Below are 21,194 nucleotides of genomic sequence, written 5' to 3'. Positions count from 1 at the left end.
TAGTAGTAGTAGTAGCAATAATAGTAATATTATTATTATTAGTAGTAGAAGGAAAAGTAGGAAGAATGACAATACTGCTAATAATAGCAAAACGAACAACTATAATAATATCTGCAGTAGCAGCAACAAGCGTTATTACATTAGTCTGAAACGGTTTTACTTTTTCTCCCTTAATTGCATAATAATGCTCGCTAATAGAATTATCATTTATCATACACAAAAGAAGCTCGTTATTTTCTCGGGTAAGTGTAATGTGAAGTTAATGTTTAGTTGTGTATTCTTCTTAATCGCATACTGAAAGTTTCACTATATATACTCCTGCTACTACTGCCATTACGATTACTGCTACAACAACAACAACTACTACTACTACTACTACTTCTTTTACTTTTTTTCTACTACTACTACTACTAATAATAATAATAATAATAATAATAATAATAATAATAATTAATGGTGATACTAATAATAATAATATAATGGTAATAATAATAATGCAGTCGCCATTAATGCCAGAGGTAGCAGGGACTTAAGGAACCGTTATTGCCGGCGTTTCTTGATATTGCAGCGGGAGGAGTAGCGACATGACACAGTGTTGCTTCCATGGCGCCCAAACTCTGGTGGAACATGCTTCCCTCAGGGTGAATAAAATATATGCAAGGGATGTTTTCAGCGGCGGGAGCATGATACCAGACAAACCGTTCAAATCCCTTAGTCCGAAGTGCACTGATCGAAGACTGCCACTGCGAACTCAACTGATCGAAAAATACCCTTAGGCCGAATTAGTGTGACACCATCTCCAAAATTATGCACGGCTTGCTTAGAAAGAAGTATTGTATGTCTAAGAACATAAAAACGCAGGAGTCTACAAGAGGCCGGTAGGCCTGTACGAGGCAGTTCCTTTGACCCTAAGCTCCCGTGTATCTAACCCCACCTAATATCGCTGTCCATGAATTTATCTAGTCTATTTTTGAATGTGACAATTGTATTAGCACTCACCACGTGATTGCTAAGCCTATTCCACTCATCCACCACCCTGTTTGTAAACCAATTTTTGCCTGTGTCCCTGTTGAATCTGAATTTATTCAGTTTAAACCCATTACTTCGTGTCCTACCCGGTTATCTTACCAACAAAACCTTATGAATGTCTCCCTTATTAAAGCCTTTCATCCATTTATAAACCTCGATCATGTCTCCACGCACCCTTCGCCTTTCTAGAGAATGCAAGTTTAACTGTTTGTTAGAACAGGTTAATATATGAATCAAGCTAGACGGTAAATGTCTTAACTTTAGACATACAGATGCCTTAGTAAATGAATGAGAAAACCTATTAAGAATATTATAGGGAATTCCCACGCGACTGAGCATATACTTCAAGGAATGTATCAAGTGCGGCTAGTAAAACATCCCAAATAAGTGGAAACAGAAACGAAGCACAATGTACGTGACGAACTATGACGTGTAAACCTGGAACTGTGGCGTAACAGACTTTGCTACATTGTGCGTCTCGAGGGATGCGAGTACAGCGGTACAAATGATAACCCTCTTGAAACACCTCCTCCTCGGCATCACGTGACAGTACGCTCGTGGGGAGAAAAAAACATGCTAATTTGAGTAACATTTTATTATCTGTTGTCTAGCACTTTTCCTTCAAAATAATTTGCCCCGTGTTGGATGAAAGGACGCACCATTGTCGCATCAAAGGATCCAGTATGAAAGGAGACTTTTACGCCCTGGCACTGAAGCCCATAAGCATTGTGTTTCCTTTGTCATGTAGAAATTAATATCACAAAAAAGTCTTAACCTTCTCTGTCTCGTTTTGGTATGATGTATGTTCTGTTACCTGGGATCTGTATGCAAATATATTCATGAACGCTGCTGAAGACGAGCTTGGGGTACTGTGTGAGATGAACCCCTGTGTGATGAACTGTTGTACCATTAACGGGAACTTGGAGAACGAGATCTTGTCGGTCAAAAATCATAGGGTTAGATCCATACAAATATCAACTATGTTTTTCTTATTATTCATAGGGAACGACCACTGGACACTAATGACAATGATTACAGTAATAGTCGTAGCAGCAGTAGCAGGAAGAGTATACACACACACACACACACACACACACACACACACACACACACACACACACACACACACACACACACAGAGAAAACAAAGTCGCTGATACATAATGTGTTGATGATTATCCTTATCATCAGCCTGTTCGTCGACTTCGATGGCCATGGAGTTGCGACGCGTTACCCGGGACTTTTCCTCGGTGTAATTAAGACCTTTATTAAACCCTCACGAAGACTGCATTAGTACAGCGACCTTTGACTGAATATATTAATCTGGTAATGGAAAGGTTACTCACGTGTTCTTGTGATTCTTCCCCTTTGAAAAACATACTGTGAATCACGGAGCGATGGTCTAAAGGGATAGCAGTAGTAGTAGTATTGTAGGATAGTGGTATTGGTGGTAGCAGTAGTAGTCGAAATAGTAGTCGCAGAAATAGTAGTAGAAATAGTAGTGCTAAGTAGAAGTCGTAGTAGTAGTAGGAAGTAGTAGTAGTGATAGTAGAAGTCGTAGTAGTAGTAGTAGTAGTAGTAGTAGTGATAGTAATCGTGGTAGTAGTAGTAGCAGTAGTAGTAGTAGTAGTAGTAGTAGTGATAGTAAACGTGGTAGTAGTAGTAGCAATAGTAGTGGTGACGGTGGTGGCGGTGGCAACAGCAGCATTTTCGCACCAGCGCCAAAATATTTACTATAGTCCGCGCGGCCGCCGTTCTTCATGCAGAATAGTTTGCCTATACACTTTCATTTATTTTTGCCACCTATCTATAGCGAAGCACTTGAAGCCCGCGTGATTGCTAGTGTCCCAGTGATGCAGTTTGTTAAAAGGTTTTGCTCCCCTTTATTTTACCACGAACACCAGCCTTGCTTCTCCCTTTAACTACTTTTCCCTCCTTCCTTTTTTAAGCCCTTTCCTTCTCCTCGTCCCCTCCCCTTTCCCTTCACGGAGACGCATGCCTGAAAATACCGAACACTCCCCACCTGACGCAGAGAAATGAACAGGTGTCTCCCCTGAGGCGTTTTAGGAAAGGGACAGGAAGGGAAGGTGAATGACAAAAACGGTAATATATCAAAGGGAGAGGAAGAGAAAGGAGGTCAGGTGGAAGGAAGATCAAAGAAAGACAAAGAAATGTTTGAAACGGAAGGAAATAGGAAAGGGAAGAAAGGAAGGAAATTTAATGAAAAGAAAAAGCAAGAAATAATGGTAAAGACAATATTGTTTAGGGAATAAAAGAGATTGTAAGCAAGGGAAAGAAGGGAAGTGAAAGAGGGAATCGGAGGTAACTAAATGGAAGAGAGGGAAAGGGAAAGGGAAAGGGTACCTGGAGAGCCATAAAGCAAGAAGCACTGCATTTACATCACCGCAACTACCACCAACACCAACACTGCCGCCGCCACCACCAACACCAACACCACTATCAACATCTTATCCCCACCACCACTCTCAACACCACTATTATACCCCACACCACCACAACGCAACGCACACCCACACACCACAGCAGCATTCCCACACCCACCACCATCACCACTATCACCGCCAACAACACCACTATCACCGCCAACAACACCACCATCACCACCACCACTATCACCACAGCCACTATCACCACTACTGCTATCAACGCCATCACCATAGCCCCCATAAAAACGGCATTAACAGCATTATTACCACCACCATCATCCTCACCACCACCGTCACTACCACTACAAAAAATAACAACAACAATAACAAAAACATTGGCCAATAAAATATAAGTGAAAACGGCTGATGCTAATTTCGGAGGAATTTTCATAAAACTCTCCGGGCCGAGCGGGCCAAGAACGGGGCTTTAAAGCACAATGGATGAAGATTGTAGTGCTCGGGAAATATTTTATTCAGTTTACATTCAGGCTGATGCGAGTCTGTACAGGCTGGCTTGGGCTATAATTAAATTGCCTTCCGGGGGTGACTTACTCAATACTGAACACCTCTTGCTGATTGAGACGGACTTAGACAGGCAGGCAGACATTCATACAGACAGACAGATATACAGGTAGAGAGAAACGTAGGCACAGAAAGAAATAGCAAACATGCAAACAGGAATAGAGACTGTGTGTGTGTGTGTGTGTGTGTGTGTGTGTGTGTGTGTGTGTGTGTGTGTGTGTGTGTGTGTGTGCGTGCGCGCGCGCGCGCGTGTGCATGTGTGTGTGTGTGTGTCTGCTTCCAAGCAAGCAAGCCGAGGCGCCATAACTTATAAACTTTCTCTCGGGCTTTTGGATGAATGCAGCCAGCCGGAAGGAGAGTCGCGGGGCGAGAGAGAGAGAGAGAGAGAGAGAGAGAGAGAGAGAGAGAGAGAGAGAGAGAGAGAGAGAGTGTTTGAATTGAATTTGTTTATTTAACCAAATGAATACAAGCTACATAAATAATACATTTAAGTTATACATTGGCTGAGCCTGTTGAGAGTAAAAAAAAAACTCCTAAAAGGCCATTGGAAAAGTATACAGTTGGTGCTCCAATCAAATGTATGTCAGTAAATTAATAAATGAAGTGTATATTAGTATAATTGTACATATATTTATGAACATTAAAAGAGTTGCCGTTGAAAATTGACAGTGACATAAGTGTGTGTGTGTGTGTGTGTGTGTGTGTGTGTGTGTGTGTGTGTGTGTGTAAGAGAGAGAGAGAGAGAGACCACCCATACGTCAAGGGGAAGAACCAATAAATCTTGTAATTGTTTGATGTTTTAAGGAAATTTTCCAAGCATAAACATCCGCTTCTTCCATTGTTTCCAGGCGCCGCGAGATAAATCTTCGGCGGTGCGCGTGAGCTATGAAGGAAGGTAAGGCCGCAGGGCTGGCGGGTCTGCGTGTAATGGTTATTGCCGCCGTGATATATATGAGACCTTGCCGTGATGTTAATGAGGAGGTTGTCGTACTGTTGAGGAGGCGCCGCTGAGGTGTAAAGGGGAGGATGTGGAAGAGAAAAGGGATTTTGCCGTCAAGACCTTTCACAGTTCGCTTATTTGGGGGAGAATTGAATTATGAGATTATTCGAAATTGAAAAACAGTTTGAAATATGCCTTCATTTTTTTTTCTATTGGTAGTAGCTATTATCTCGGAATAAAAATATTGATTGATTGAAACGATAATTATTTGAACCACAACTAACTTACGTACCAGATTTCGCAGTGGTTTTCATTCACGTGTATTTCTGCTTTTGCATCCCATTAAATCATATGCAATAAAGTAATAAAAGATGCAGACTGATGGAAAAGGAAAAGCATTTGAACCACTTCCAACTTATGTACCTCGCAACTCGAGTATACATTTGTCTTGCACGCGCTGACTTTTTTCTCTCTATGCTTTTCCAGCCGAGCACGTCATGGATTATTTCCTCTTGTTGCACCTGCATTGTTTCCCTAACCTGGAGCCCCCAAGCTACCTCCCCCCCGCCGTCCCTTCCTTCTCCTTTACCCCACAACGCTATGAGGAAAATATATATAAATTTTCCACACCACAAATACGCTCTCGGCCCCAAATTTACATAGAAATCTGTTTACCGAAGTGCCGAGTGGCGGGAGGCGGGAGCGGCGTCTAGGGACCAGCGGAGGGTGGGAGGGAATGTTTAAGGGGGGAGGGGTGACTAGGGGTGTTGAGTACTGGTGTGGTGATGGGGGATAGGTAGAGCAGTGGAGAAGGTTGAGAAGGGATTGTAGGTACTAGTGGGGGACGTGGGTGGATTCACTGGAGGGTGGGGTTAGTGAGGGAGTGGCCAGTCGTGGGGTAGGAGTGAGGGTAATTGGAGTGACTGGAGATGTCTAAGGGGGGGGGGGAAGGAGGGGGGTATTGTGGAAGGTGGTGTCCGATGGGAAGAGAAGGTATGGGAATATAGAGGGGCAGTGAAGGGAGACAGCCCAGGGGATATTTGTGAGAGTGCGGGATATTCGAGAGGCGCAGTGGACGGCTCGAGGTGGTCAAATCTGGCTGGGTTCAGTGAATGGGGCAGCCAGGATGGAGGGAGGAAATACGAACTGGGGGGGTTAGCCGGTACAGGAGTCCTAAAAATATGGGCGGACAGTGAGGAGGGCAGTCAGGGTGTTGGGAGGACGTAGGAGGTACTTTGCAGGATGAGGGAGGGGTGACAGACTGTTGGGATAATACGAAGATGACTGTAGTGATGTTAGGGGTGGTGGGGGTGGCTAGGGATGAGGATGGATAGTGTGGGGAAGTGTTAGAGACAATGAAGAGTTTTTGGGTGGTAGGAAACGAAGATAGATATGTTTTTTGGGTGGTGGAGGTTAAGATGATGATGAACCGTTTAGTTGAGATGGTTCGGCAGTGTGTGGGTTTTAGCAATGATGGGTATCCAGAGATGATGATGGATTGTGATTGGGTGTTTAGAAGCAACGTGTGGTCTAGGCAAGAGATTGATGGGGAGGGAAGAGTGCTGGAGACAAGTACTGGGGTCATAGATGATGCTGGTGTGGTGGGCAGGAGTGGGAAAGGTTGGTTCAGTAGGGGGCAATGACAGTCAGACGTTGGGGGAATAGTAAGGGATGGTTAGGGGACGTGGAGGGGGAGCCAGAGGAGAGGGTGGGTAATGAAGGTAGAGTGTATGGGGACTAGAGGAATCGGGCAGTGCGGTAGCGGGCGTTGGGCTCGGGGTCATGGAAAGTTTAGAGTGACCTTTGCCCCGTGTTGACCGCTCGCGTTGGCGGGGCGCTGAGGCCTGTGCTGCCAGGGAGCGGGAGCGAGGCAACTCTGGAACCTATATTTTTTACTCTGCTTTTTTGCCGCTGAAGTACGCAGACCACCATAAAAAAAAGATGGAAAAAGGAAAAATGAAATCCCGCTGCATGGTGCCCCTGAAGATAAAGGGTCGGTGGTGGGTTTAAAAAATAAAGACAAAAAGCCATTTGATTCTGGAAGTGCTTTTGATACTTGACAGGAATGAATGTGTCCCTGAGAATTTATGTACAACGATAAATTGAAAGATATACGCGTGCATGCATTGCAGTTGTTTAACAGATAGAGCAGCGCGAGAAGGAATTTGAATATTTGTAAGAGAATCCCATTTTTCCTCACACGCGTCATGTGCGATCAACACCAAAATGATTGAGAAAATGCAGAATAATAGGAAAGTAAAGTGTAAGCAAGCCTCTTTCTTTATATTCATATATATATGCCGCCCTACGCTTTGTTTTCCCTTCCAATCATCTCCTAGTATACATGATGGGAATTCTGGGACGCGTGTTGCAAATCTCTGTGTCCCGGAGATGAGTGTAGATGTGAAGCTGTGCTTACCTACGAATGCATACATAATGGCTCTGTTGCTGCCAGTGGCGTACTTGCAAAGCCCTGCCTTGCTCGCCCCCGGAAAATGTGAATATTTGCAGACTCCCCTTCCTCGCACAGCTGGTTGGTATTCTCCCCTGCTGCTCATATTGTAAGGCAAATCTCATGCGAACAAAAGAAATGTAGTTGGGATGAAAATATATATATACAGTAATTTCATTTTAGCACTTGTATACCTGAAATAATTTAGTTGAAGAAGCCTTCGAGTGGAATATTCCCCCCTCCTGCTGTAGATAATGTGAAGGAAATAGCTCACGAACGAAAGAAAATGTAGTCGTTTTGATGATGCTTATGTGAAGTAATCTCATCCTGATATATTGATTTGGCTTGAAGGTAAATTGTTTTCATTGAACCCTCATATTGGTGGTGCATTTGTAAGCATATATGTGCGATGATAGGCAATGAGAGCGAAGTATTGGTATATCCCGACCCAACCTGGGTCGGGATTGACTTGCTTATATTAGGTTGAGGTGAATTTTCTTTGATTGAATTCCATTGGTTCGGTTAGTTTTTTTTGTTATTTTGTGTTAGGTTTGGTGAGGCAAGAGACCGAGAGGCGCCCAGGTACACAGATCTTTACGTCGGTAGGATGGTGGACATCGGTTTATGTGTTTTCGAGACAAGGCTGGTCTCTTCCGTATTCAGGGGACGCTGCGCCTCGCTCTCTATATATTCCGCCTAAAGGGAATTTTATTTTCCTGGTTGGTGTGCGCCCGGTGGGTGTGTGGGTGAGCGGGCCGGGTGACGGCCGCTGCAGCAAGGCCCCCCGCGTGTGGCCCTGCTGTGGGTTGCGGTACTGAAGTGCTGGTAATGGCTGCAGCGGTGCCATTAATAAGGAAACAAAACCAATATTAATGGAAAAGAATATTAGTAACGCCATCAATAAGAAAACAAAACCAATATTGATAGGAAAGAATATTACCAGAGCCATTCCCACCGCCAGCACGGCCGCCAATACCGTTTTTATCATCAATGAAAGATCACAAGTTCCGCCATAAAGGAAGCAATGCGGAATCCCCACGACAAACCCCGTACCACCCTGCCCCCCTCCCCCCTTCACACCCCAACCCGTGGAGGAGGAATGGGAGGGAAAGGGAAGGAAAAGACAGAGAGGTCAGGAGAGTCTCGTGTCTGCCGGGAATTGCACTCTTGTCATATTGTCGACTTCCTCGACCAGACTGTCCGTCATGCGGGGCTTCCAGGAAGGTTGTGTTAGTCATCCCTGGGGCGCCCTGCCAGCTTCCCGTGTATGTGTTTCTGTGTGTGTGTGTGTGTGTCAGGGTTCCTGCACATATAAGTAATCAGATACATATCGGTGTATGTCCCTCAGGCCGTGGTGCATCCATATTCATAATCAGTCACTGAGTTTCGAGTGTAAATCAATATTCAGTGCCACATTTCTAGAACTACGTACACACACAAACACACACACACACACACACACACACACACACACACACACACACACACACACACACACACACACACACACAAAACCACACACACACACACAAAACCACACACACACACACAAAACCACACACACACACACAAAACCACACACACACACACACACACACACACACACACACACACACACACACACACACACACACACACACAAAACCACACACACACACAAAACTACACACACACGGAAAATCATCGACTCCCATGTACAGTCTGGTTCCAATATCAGTTCATTTATTAATAAATGGCCACGAATAGTCACCCATGAATGAGATAATGAAATAAAATAAATGTTTGGCATATCGATCCCTAACCCCTCCAAAAAAGTACCGTTGCTCCTATGCAGTAACATCCGTAGTATCACAATCACCGAATCACCTGTCAAACCGTTATTCTCTCGACGATACAGACACACACCTGAACAGAACCTCTAAACACTATTGCGTCTCGGTAGTGGTCGCCTTAAGACAATCACCGGATCACTCATGTCGCACCTTTATTCTCCCGACGATGCAGAGACACACGAACAACGCTACACGGCAATATGAAGGTGAAGAACGGGATACAAGATTTAGTTTGTGTTTCCAGCCTTGGCGAGTGAGGGTGAACTGTGCATCCCAGTCTTAATGTTAGCACGTGTAGTCTGGCCCAGAGAGTGTTTACAAAGCGCCGCACATATTCTGTTCTTCCCTTATCTTGCTTCCTCTGTGGGAAAAATAGTTACCACTCTCAGTTTGACTCCATGATAGTCCACGAGATGCCGCACGTGTTCCTCGCCCTGTGCTACATGTGATGCGAAAAGGTCTGACGCAAACCAACAATGTTATCGGTCGATCTTAAAAATACGACTTTGATTATATGGAAGTACTGGCAGTGATTATATGGAAGTACTGGCAGTGATTATATGGAAGTACTGGCAGTGATTATATGGAAGTACTGGCAGTGATTATATGGAAGTACTGGCAGTGATTATATGGAAGTACTGGCAGTGATTATAAGGAAGTACTGGCAGTGATTATATGGAAGTACTGGCAGTGATTATAAGGAAGTACTGGCAGTGATTATAAGGAAGTACTGGCAGTGATTATAAGGAAGTACTGGCAGTGAATACGAGTCAAAATTTCTCTCTCTCTCTCTCTCTCTCTCTCTCTCTCTCTCTCTCTCTCTCTCTCTCTCTCTCTCTCTCTCTCTCTCTCTCTCTCTCTCTCTCTCTCTCTCTCTCTCTCTGAGACACACACACACACACACACACACACACACACACACACACACACACACACACACACACACACACACACACACACACACAAAACTGCCTCAGACATCTTGCTGCGGCGGTAACAAAGACGTACATACCCGGGTCGCAACAAGAAGAGTTTGAATACCAAGGGAATAAAGTACTTCATCGCCCTCCTGTTTCGCACTAAAATATGGATTAATAGCCACGTGTAACACTACCCTCCATCCCCTTCACCCCAGCACCACCACCACCACCGCCGCGCTAAAACAGATGCAAGACGATAACTTTCCCGAGCTCTTGTCTGGCGGCAAATGCAGTGCCCAAGGCGAGGCTGGAGGGGTAGTGAAGGGCGCATTAAGGTCGATTTATTGGCGTACGTCGTGCTGAGAGTGCTGGCGAGTCTTTGTATTATTGGGTCCTCGCCGCGCCTTGCCTCCTTCAGGCTGCTCTCACTCCGGGGCGTCAAATGGATTGCTCTGCCACCGATCGAAAGTGACACACACAAAAAAAAGCATTACAGTGAATAATAAAGAAACACACACACACACACACACACACACACACACACACACACACACACACACACACACACACACACACACACACACACACACACACACACACACACACACAACGAGACTTCCGTTCGAAGAAAATTAATGAAGAAAGAACCATTTCGTACAGGCGAAGAGTAGAACAACATTGATCGGTATCAGAAAAAAAAGAACGCTTTGCTACTTATTCATTCTTCCACGTGTAGTAATGTAGCTCATGTGGGTTTTATATTCAGTGGAAATTATGACAACGAATATCTCTTAACATTCATGACTAATTTTTCTTCCCCGTCCTCCATTGCAGTTCCGTGTACCCGCCGCGTCCATTTCGGGTCCATATATTCGTCTTGCCCTTGCCATCCCTCTCCCGGCTTGTTTTTACCCGCATGTGTCTCTGTTCTTTTGCTAATGGACTCCTTGTGCTTGCCCCGAACCTCCATTACCGCGGCGTTCCTCTCAATGCGTTTATGGTGTCCCGGCTTTAATATATCAACGTTCCATTTCTCACATTCCGTTTTTATTAATCTAATCGTATTCATATCTCATGGAAGTAATAACCATCTCTTCCCCGTATTCCGGTGTCTCTTATATGTCGCTCTTCTTTTGTCTCCGCGTCCCCTTGACCATTCGTCCCTCGCAATTCATATCCTTCAATAGCGGCCCTTGTCCCTTTGGCCTTTGTCCCCTCCTTTTTGTTTCCACTTTTCATATGATTCCTTTTAAAAGTCCGATCGCTTTCTCCTACTGCGACTCTTAAAGGAACCATCTCACTGGACTCAATTTCCGGTCTCATTTGGGAAAGTCACTGTTCTTTCCTTTCCACCCTCCTCCGTCATCTTTTTCCACTTACTTCCTGTCTCCCTTTCCTCCACCCAGCTCCTACTCCCTTCCACCTCCCTCTTTCTTTCCTTTCCACTCACCTCTCACCTTTCTTCCTACGTACCTTCTCACTTTCTTCTGTTGATCCGTTCTCTCTCTTCTGTTGATCCGTTCTATTTCTTTCTCCTACCTTCTCTTCCGATCTCCTCTCTTCTTCCTTTCCACTCCTCTCCGTCCTTCCTTTCCACCTCCCTCTTTCCTTGCATCCATCACTCTTTTCCGTCCACCCACCTCCTGCCTTGCCTTTTCCCTGCCTCAGCTACGTCCAACACCCCTCCCAGACAAATCCAGTTTTATTTATTTTCCAGGTGATTTAGAATGAAGTATTTTGGCAGTGCTATTCATAAGAGCGGAAAGCAATACAATACATCCAGGCGATAAAGCAGAGCATACCTGAGTCCGTGTATACCTGCATGCGATTGATGCTATTCACGTTTTGTTTTATATTCAATTATAGTTCTGTTTATGGTTCGTTATACCGAGTGCTTTCTCTTAAAGGGCTTTTACAGAACCTTGTGGGTGTGTCAGGGTGTAGGTGTGGGTGTGGGTGTGTGGGTGGGTGTGGATGTGTGGGTGTGTGTGGGTGTGTGCGAGTGGGTGTGGAAGTAAATGTGATTGTGTGGGGGTAGGTCGGAGGGTGTGTGTGTGGATGTGTAGGTGTGAGTGTAGATGTTTTTAACTGTATTTCAAAACTAATGCGGTCCTTCATACACATCATACTACGAGCGAAAGCCTCTGCATCATGTATGCAAAGCTTGGTATTCGCCGATACGTTAGTTGTGTGTGTGTGTGAGTGTGTGTGTGTGTGTGTAATAATAATAATTATAATAATAGTAATAAACGGTATATTTAATTCTGGCAGCCGTTAGGCTGAAATTGTACATATTATGGTTAATTATTATTATTATTATTATTATTATTATTATTATTATTATTATTATTATTATTATTATTAGTGTTATTAGTGTTATTATTATTATTAGTGTTATTAGTCTAATGTTATTAGTGTTATTTATTATTGTTTTATTTTGCTGTTTTATTGTTTATACAACTCATTTTTCGTACACACTTTGAAATTAATATCACGAAATCAAAATGAACGACACCAAGTCTAGTATTGTCTGTCTTTTCCACGCGGTTCCACCCACGAGTACGGTCTTGCACGGTCGATTAACTCTCTGAAAACCCTGTCCCGCCCACAGCACCAGTTCCTGCATAACATCTGTTCCGTGAAAACACGCCTCCATTTCCCTTCCGCCAAGCCCAGCAGCGGCTCCTGAAGGTCTTGTTCGAGGCACGTCTGAATCGACAAGGTATACAAAGCTTTGTTTACCGAGAAAGCAGTCACGCTAAAGCTCCTGCTCCTGCTTCTACTCCCTGGCGTCTTAAAATCGTCAGTCAGCCTTCTCTCAGGTGTTCGCAATGAAGCGAAAACTTAACCTCAACGCAGAGTAGCTTAATCTTTTGTAGCAGAGAAATCCAAAGTGAAAGACTGTGAACACACTCTTCCTGTTGCTGCATCCGCAGCCATGGCGTTTAGAAACAGTCGGCCATCTCAAAGCTTGAAGTTAGGGTAAAGAAACTTGGTTATAATGTTCCAAAGACAACGAAAATAAGACTGTAAAGCCTTCTGCTCCTACTTCTCCTGGCTTGTCATTTCAGAATAGTCCATCATCTCTGTGGTTAGCGTATTGAAATATAAGGTTAATATGTTCCTAAAAAAACGTAATATTAGTCAGCGAAGACACTGGAAGTAAGAGATTGAAGCACCTGCTTTTCCTGCTGGGAACAGCCCATCATATCTTGGTGTTACGCAGTGAAACGGAATCTTAATATCAATCTATAGGAGCTTCATCTCCACACAGCGGAGACGACTGAATGGAGAGCGTGAAAATCCTGCTTTCCATTTCTATTTCTGTCTTCTCCTGCCTTGCGATCTGAAAACAGCCAACACTTTTATATCTTAGCGGTGAAACGGAAGCTTAATCACAAGACAGCGAAGATGACAAAAGTAAGAGAGAGAAAGGAAGCATGGACGAGACCGACATGACAATCCTGCTTCTGCCTATGATGCCTTAACCTTCCTCAACAGTTCACTGCATCAACGTTTTAAGCAATAGGACTCAAAATTGCCATAAGCGTAGCGAAGACGATGAAACCAAGAGGCTAGAAATGAATGGTGAACACGATGGACGAGGCCGGCGAGACAGTATTTTTACCTGGGCAGAATCAGGACAATGTGATGATGATTAATGGTTTAGGTGTGGGAAGGGACAGACGGACAGGTCGCGTAATTAACTTTTCTTTTTCTCCCCGAAGTGACATTTCCTTTTTCTGCTCTTCTTGATTTTTTTTCCTTACCAACTTTATACTTCCCTCTTTCTTTTACAACGTTTCTTTTTTTCTTATTTCTGTGTATGTGAGCGTCTGTCTCATTGTATATGTGTCTCTGTCTATCTGCCTGTCTCACACCATCATCATCATCATCTATGGATATATTACTAACACAAACACGTTTTCATCTCCCTCCTGCCGTGATCACCTGCTTCATGTTCTCCTCCCTCAGCCACGCACCCGACAACACTACTCGACCTTTGAGCTAAGCCACTTACCACCGAGGATCCGAGAGTCGACATGATACACGCACACCGATAGTTCGACTTCTTTTTCTTTTTTTCTTTTTTTACAACAAAGGAGACAGCTCAAGGGCACAAAAAAAGGAAACAATAATAAAAAAAAAAGCCCGCTACTCTGATGATGCGATGTGCTAAAAAACAAGAACGAATCGGAGTGAATATCTTACCCCTTAACAAAAGAATGAAAAAGAAGTGCGTAAGAGTATTTCGTGAGTATTAAAGAAGGCAGCTGCTCGTAAGTCTTGAAAAATATATAAAGTGACGGAACTTTTATCATTTCTTTGTTGTTCGTTGCTTCTTGGGTAAACAGTCACACACACACACACAGAGAGAGAGAGAGAGAGAGAGAGAGAGAGAGAGAGAGAGAGAGAGAGAGAGAGAGAGAGAGAGAGAGAGAGAGAGAGAGAGAGAGAGAGAGAGAGAGAGAGAGAGAGAGAGAGACATGTGAGTGGAAGGGAAGGACAACGAGGCAGTGAGGGAAGAAGGAGGTGAAGGAGGATGGATTAAGGGTTGGTTGGAAGAGAAGAGAGAAGACAGGCAGACAGACAAAAAGACACTCAGACGATAGAAAGACGCAACAAAAGCAGCCGACAACCAAACGTGAGAAAATCTTTAAGGTGGATCGTAGAGGACACCGTTTTCTTTCCCCTCCTTCGTTCCTTTCTTGTTCTAAATTAAAAAAATACCGAAGTTTGTAATTTCGCCGCGCCGTCTGCGAAAGGTTTCCGTCCCTTGAACGCAGACCTTTGTAGCGTGTGATGATTGCTCCCTTCCCTCGAGCCTCTTCATTACCCTCCGTCTGTCTGGCTAGATTGGACCGCGAATTTCTGACCCTTCCCCCCCCTCCCCTCCCTATCCCCCCTTCCCCCCTCCCGCCAAGAGACATGCGACAGGAAATATGGCAAAGATGACACACACACACACACACACACACACACACACACACACACACACACACACACACAGGAATGGGAGAGTAACAGATGTGGGAATGGAAGAGTAACAGATGTGGGAATGGGGGAGTAACAGGTGTGGGAATGGGGGAGTAACAGGTGTGGGAATGGGGGAGTAACAGGTGTGGGAATGGGGGAGTAACAGGTGTGGGAATGGGGGAGTAACAGGTGTGGGAATGGGGGAGTAACAGGTGTGGGAATGAGAGAGTAACAGATGTGGTATTTATCAGTCGTACAGATATCTAGGTTTATACTTGTTCAGATTTTTATGACTTTGCGTATTGTTTTGCTTATCTACTACGAGGGTATTTATTTGTACAGTATCAAATGTCTGCAAAAATGTATAAGAATCACTTCATCATCAGACACTACAGCTCAAATTATCTTGACATCTATCCACATACCTGTATCTGTTTTTCAGAATGTTCGTATCTATCCATATGTCTTCATCTCTAGATATGGGACTAAGCAAAACGTCCTAAGAGCCCATTATAATGTATAAAGAAAGAAAAAATGGACCTTTTTTTTTAGAGAGACGGTAATAAGGTATAAGAATTATGTTGAAGGTATGTAAAAGAAAGTAATGTGTCCGTAAGCCGGGTGGTCTGAATGAATGGGACTTCTTTTTTATTTTTTTATTTTTTTTACCAGGAAGAGTCTCGTCTGGGAAATCGGTCAACGTAATTCCTCAGTGGAGTTTCCCTTCCTCAAATTGGATGAGCTTTAGAGAGTCGTTTAAATTCACTTCAGCGATACGGAGTCGCTCCAACAAATTTTCCATTATACGTGCGCACGGTAAGAAGACTGAGGTGTGTGTGTGTGTGTGTGTGTGCGTGTGCGTGTGTGTGTGCGTGTGCGTGTGTGTGCATGATAGAAGGAAACATATAAAACACACACACACACACACACACACACACACACACACACACACACACACACACACACACACACACACCAAAACAAAACAAAAAATGACAAGGAAGAAAATCATCATCAGAAAGAATGTACGTAAAATGGAGCACGGCGAGGGAAATAAATAATGAGAAAAAAAACAAGGAAATTCAAAAAGAGAAAAAAAAAAAGAGACGTGGTGAAACGTTGAGCAATTTGAATAACAATGAGTGAGTGATAAGTATGACATCGCGGGATTATTAGCGCCATCATTTATGTGGAAATATTTAACACACTTTCGGCACTGCGTCTGAATAGGAGAGTGGACTGGCGCTGGGACATAAACGCTCTGAACAGCGTAGTCTAATAACCTCGGGAGTGAGACAACGGATGAAATGTGCGGCGGAGTTTTCACGTTCGGTTGGATGTTGAACTGTGAATGGTGAAAGGCGGAGTTGTGAGGATGGTAGAGGCTTGTGAGTATGGCAGAGGCCTATTCAAGTGTCGCTCCAACGTAGGAATATGTGTGGAAGGTTTTAAGGAAAGACTGCACCGGAGAGCGAGACACGGAAGAGAAGGACGACAGAGATGTGAACTGCACTGTACGGGTGGTATAGAGATATTCGAATGTAGCTCCGGAGTAGGACTATGTGTGGACGGGAGGCTTAGTGAGGAAAGATAACACTGGAGATGAGAAGCGGAAATAGAGGAAAGAAAGATAGCGTCCATTTTGCAAAGGTAAAGCTGGGGGGCATACGTGAAATAATAGAGAGAAACGAAGAGAAAGAGAAAGTTCACTCATAAGAGAATAATAAAGGAGAGAAGAAGCGAATAAGAACAAAGAAAGGAGACACGAGAGAAGCAACGACGAAAGAAAGAAAGAGGAATTGATGCTAAGAATAAGATAATCTATTAAAAAAAGACATACAAGTGGAGGCAAAGAAGAAAAACGGATATTTGAGGCAGACGAGTAAAAAGTGCAGTAAAGTAAAAAGTGCAAATTGTTTACGTCAAGGGAAATATAAACAGAAATGCGACTGGCAAAAAAAAAAAAAGGAAACGAAGAGCTGATATGAAAGGTTATTGACAATACGAGCACGAGGAAGGCAGGAAATGTAAATATAATGCGAAAAAAGTGAGAAAAATAAGAAAAAAAGTCACAAAAATAATGGAAAAAAACGAACACGGAGGACCGAATGAAAGAAACAGAAGAACAAGATGATACGAAATGAAAATAAGAGAAAACAAAAAAAGACAGGAAAAGAAGGAAATCAGAAAGGAAAGAAACAAAGAGATACAGGGATAGCCAGGAAGAAAAGATAATAGCAAAAAAGTAAGACAGCAAGATAAAGAAATAAAGAATAGAACTTATACAACGCCTTGAATGCGAACATCAATGTGTGAATGTGAATGAAGGCACAAAGTAATTAAAAAAGAAACGGAACACGGAGGACCGAATAAAAGAAACAGAAGAACAAAATGATACGAAATTAAAATAAAAGAAAACAAAAAAAGACAGAGGAAGAGAAGGAAATCAGAAAGGAAAGAAACAAAGAGATACAGGGATAGCCATGCAAGAAGAGATAAGAGCAAGAAAGTAGGACAGTAAGATAAAGAAAAAAATTTAATACAACGCCCTGAATAACAAAGAGGAGAGTATCATGACACCTCTCCAGCCGAATCTGACCCCCTTTCATGGAATCTCCTGCTGTCCTCTTATTTACAGGAGGAGCGCTATAGCGGGCTTTTTTTTGTCACTTTTTGTCTTTTTCATATAGCTGCCTCCTTTGCTATAAATGAAACGCCACAAGAAAGGAAAGAAAATAGAACCGTAAACGTAAAAGGAAGTTTAATACGAGAAAAAAATACGAGTAACTGAATACCTCCACAAAATGCAGAAGGTAAAGGATAAAACGACGCGAAACGAAATATAAATAAATAATCACAGCAAGAGGTAACAGAACACATTGCACGGAAATGGAAAACTAGTATGAATAAGAGGATAACATCAAGAGAATAAGAGAATAATATGCACTAAATAAAGGATAAAGGTCACACTGCAAGATAAGAACATAGTACGGAAAGAAGAAAAGGGGAAAAAGAGAAGCTTGTAAGGGATACCAATACTGATGCGAAGGAGAGATTGGAATATTAGAGAATAGAGGGCAAAAAACATTTACCGAATACAGAGTTAGAGAAACATGAACACGAGAAGAAATAAAAGAGAAGCTTGAAACATATTACCTACTTTACTTTTTTTTTTCCCTCTCAAACCAAATGCCCGTAATGGCCGCCATCCCTTGACTCGAAGCCTGTGTAGCGAATGTGTGTTTATGAGGCTTGTGTTTACGCAGCATTTACCTTGTTTACACGACCAGGCTTGAAATGCGTGTGAGTGACAAGCGCCCTCGCGTCTGAGCCCTTCATTTGTTTGCTCATCTTTAATCATATGCTTTGGTCCGTGTCAGGATACAAAATTTTTCTTGGCTCACCCACGCTAGCCAGGATACGAGACGGGGACGCTGGCAATGATAAGGATGCTGCCAATGATACTACTACTACTGAAAATAATAATAATAATAATAATAATAACAAAAATAATGATTCTGAGCATTTTTCAGTAGTAGAAATAACGTTTGATAATGAAAAGGAAGAGGTCTCTATTTAATCAGCTTGCATTTAACACTTACATAACTTTAAGTTCTTTGCTGATCTAAAGGTAAAAATAAAATTGGGGGCATACGCTGTAGCAGCGCGTGGCCTCGGTGCTCATCTCCGTAACATTGGCCCTTGAGCCTGTGGTGGGAGGGAGCCCATTACCCCGGGACACAGTGCCAGTGTGATATCCGGGTTACCACAGTTTACCTTCCCCAGGTTTCCCCAGGTATCCATTTATCGACCAGCTCGAGAGGGAGGATGAACAGCTGGGTTAGCTGCACGCCGACTGCCCGGGCCAGGATTCGAACCCGGGCCCGCGGAGTAGAAGCCAGGCACGCTGACCACTAGACCACGGAGGCTAAGGCTCCGTGGTCTAAAGCTTCCTTTGAATATAAAACTACACTAACCGGGACACACACACACACACACACACACACACACACACACACACACATAAATATATACACACACAGAGAGAGACAGACACACACACAGAGAGAGACACAGAGACACACAGAGAGAGAGACACAGAGACACACAGAGAGAGAGAAACAGAGACAGACAGAGAGAAACAGAGACAGACATTCATTCATTCATTCATTCATTCATTCATTCATTCCCGCAAAAAAACATAGAGGTTTGGAATAAACTAAGTGAGGAAGTAGTATCGGCGAAGAGGGTGCACAACTTTAAGGAAAAGGAAAAACTAGACAAGTACAAATACGGAGACGGGACCAAACGAGCGTAAGCCCAGGCCCGGTAAAATTACAACTAGGTAAATACAACTAAGTAAGTACACACACACACACACACACACACACACACACACACACACACACACACACACACACACACACACACACACGAGAAAAGGAGGATGAAAATTGCATCACTCATATGAAAAGAAAACGAACCAACTACCTTTTTTTTTTCAGGTGAGCTTTTTAAATGTGTGCAATTAGATTAGCTCAGCATGGCGTGATGAGCCTCTACTTGATTCTTTTATCTGTAATTACTATCCCCCCCCCCCCCCCCGTGTCATCCCGCCGTGTTCAAGCGCCGGATTAGATATATTCATCACGGGTCGACTGTTTAAATGAATAATACGTATCGGCGGGGGATGGGGTGGGGGGTGGGGCCTTACTCTGATCGATATTTCCCTTAAAGAAAAGTTTGCACCACGTAACTCCGTAAAGTGACTGTTGTAATTAAAAGCAGGTAAGGTGTGTGTGTGTGTGTGTGTGTGTGTGTGTGTGTGTGTGTGTTTGATCGGCGCGTCTAAATGATTCACGAGGAGAGGCAAAAAAAACATCACCTTGACGGGAATGGATTACAGTTACACGATACACATTCTTTGTCCGTCCCAATGGCGTCGGTGGTGTTAATAATTTCACAAGTCTTACGTCAACCAGCGGCATAATGACCAAGCAGGAGCCGTTCGTAACACGCTAAAACACACACACACACACACACACACACACACACACACACACACACACACACACACACACACACAGGACATTTATTATCCTACAGGGAAGCACGGTTTATCCACTAACTCATTAACTCATTCACTTCCCTCTCTTCCCCCATGACTGCCCTCCCTCTCTCCCCTCCTACCTACCCTACTCCCCTACCCTGCTATACACCTCACCCTAACAGTCATATCTCACTATAATCTCCCTCCACGCCTCATCATAAAGTCACTCATTCTTCACCACGGCCTCATCGTTTTGAGTTACCTGTGCCACGCATGTTTTATTCACTTACTCATTCTTCCACTCACTCACTTCATCTGCTTTAATTTTTTTAGCGGCATTAATATTTTCCCTTTTTTTATTTTATTGTTTATATGTTTTGTTCAGTAAGAAAATATATAAGAAAAATATTTGCGGTTCTAATTTTAGCTTATCCACGTATAAAAAATCGCCAGGTCTACATAAGAACACATCCCTTGCTTGTGTACACCTGGAAATCTTGTGTAGGCACCTTCCCATCTGGCTGCCGAGTCTGTGAGTGTAATTCGCCTCCTTGCTCCTTTTGTATTCACCCAGAACACTACCCCGGGGAGGCTGAGCATAATTCCTGACTAAGTGCTGGGTGGACAAGGACAGAAACGTGCACCCCATCCGTCTCCACTCCGTCCGGAAATCAAAACCGGGATTTCTCATTTGTAAATCGAGCGTGCTAACAGCTCCAGTGCCTCTGCGTGTGTGTGTGTGTGTGTGTGTGTGTGTGTGTGTGTTCTAACAGTGTCCACATCCATCCGTCTCTCCGCCTTCTGTCCCTTGTCTCGTCCAGCCGCCAGCCTTTGCCTCGCCGTAGCCCGCGTCCTCCATCACCGCATTACACTCCCAGGCTCGTAAACCCGGCGTGTGATCATAAAGAAAAGACTCGTTGCCAAGTGTTACGTTTTGCCCGTGAAGTATTTATTATGGTCCAGGTTGTATCCCCCGCCCGCTCCCCGCTGCATGCATTTTTACTTCCACCCATGTATTCACGGTG

The 21,194-nt window shown here is 43.7% G+C and overlaps 1 protein-coding gene across 2 annotated transcripts in view; it reads left to right on the top strand.

The window, feature by feature from the left end:
* Window positions 1-21,194, top strand: part of LOC127007360 (carbohydrate sulfotransferase 11-like) — a 194,791-nt gene that overhangs the window by 93,897 nt on the left and 79,700 nt on the right. The window lies entirely within an intron of this gene.

This window comes from Eriocheir sinensis, chromosome 35 (genome assembly GCF_024679095.1).
Source record: "Eriocheir sinensis breed Jianghai 21 chromosome 35, ASM2467909v1, whole genome shotgun sequence".
NCBI lineage: Eukaryota > Metazoa > Arthropoda > Malacostraca > Decapoda > Varunidae > Eriocheir > Eriocheir sinensis.
Note: the sequence above shows the minus strand (reverse complement) of the source record. Positions and strands in the feature narration are given on the sequence as shown.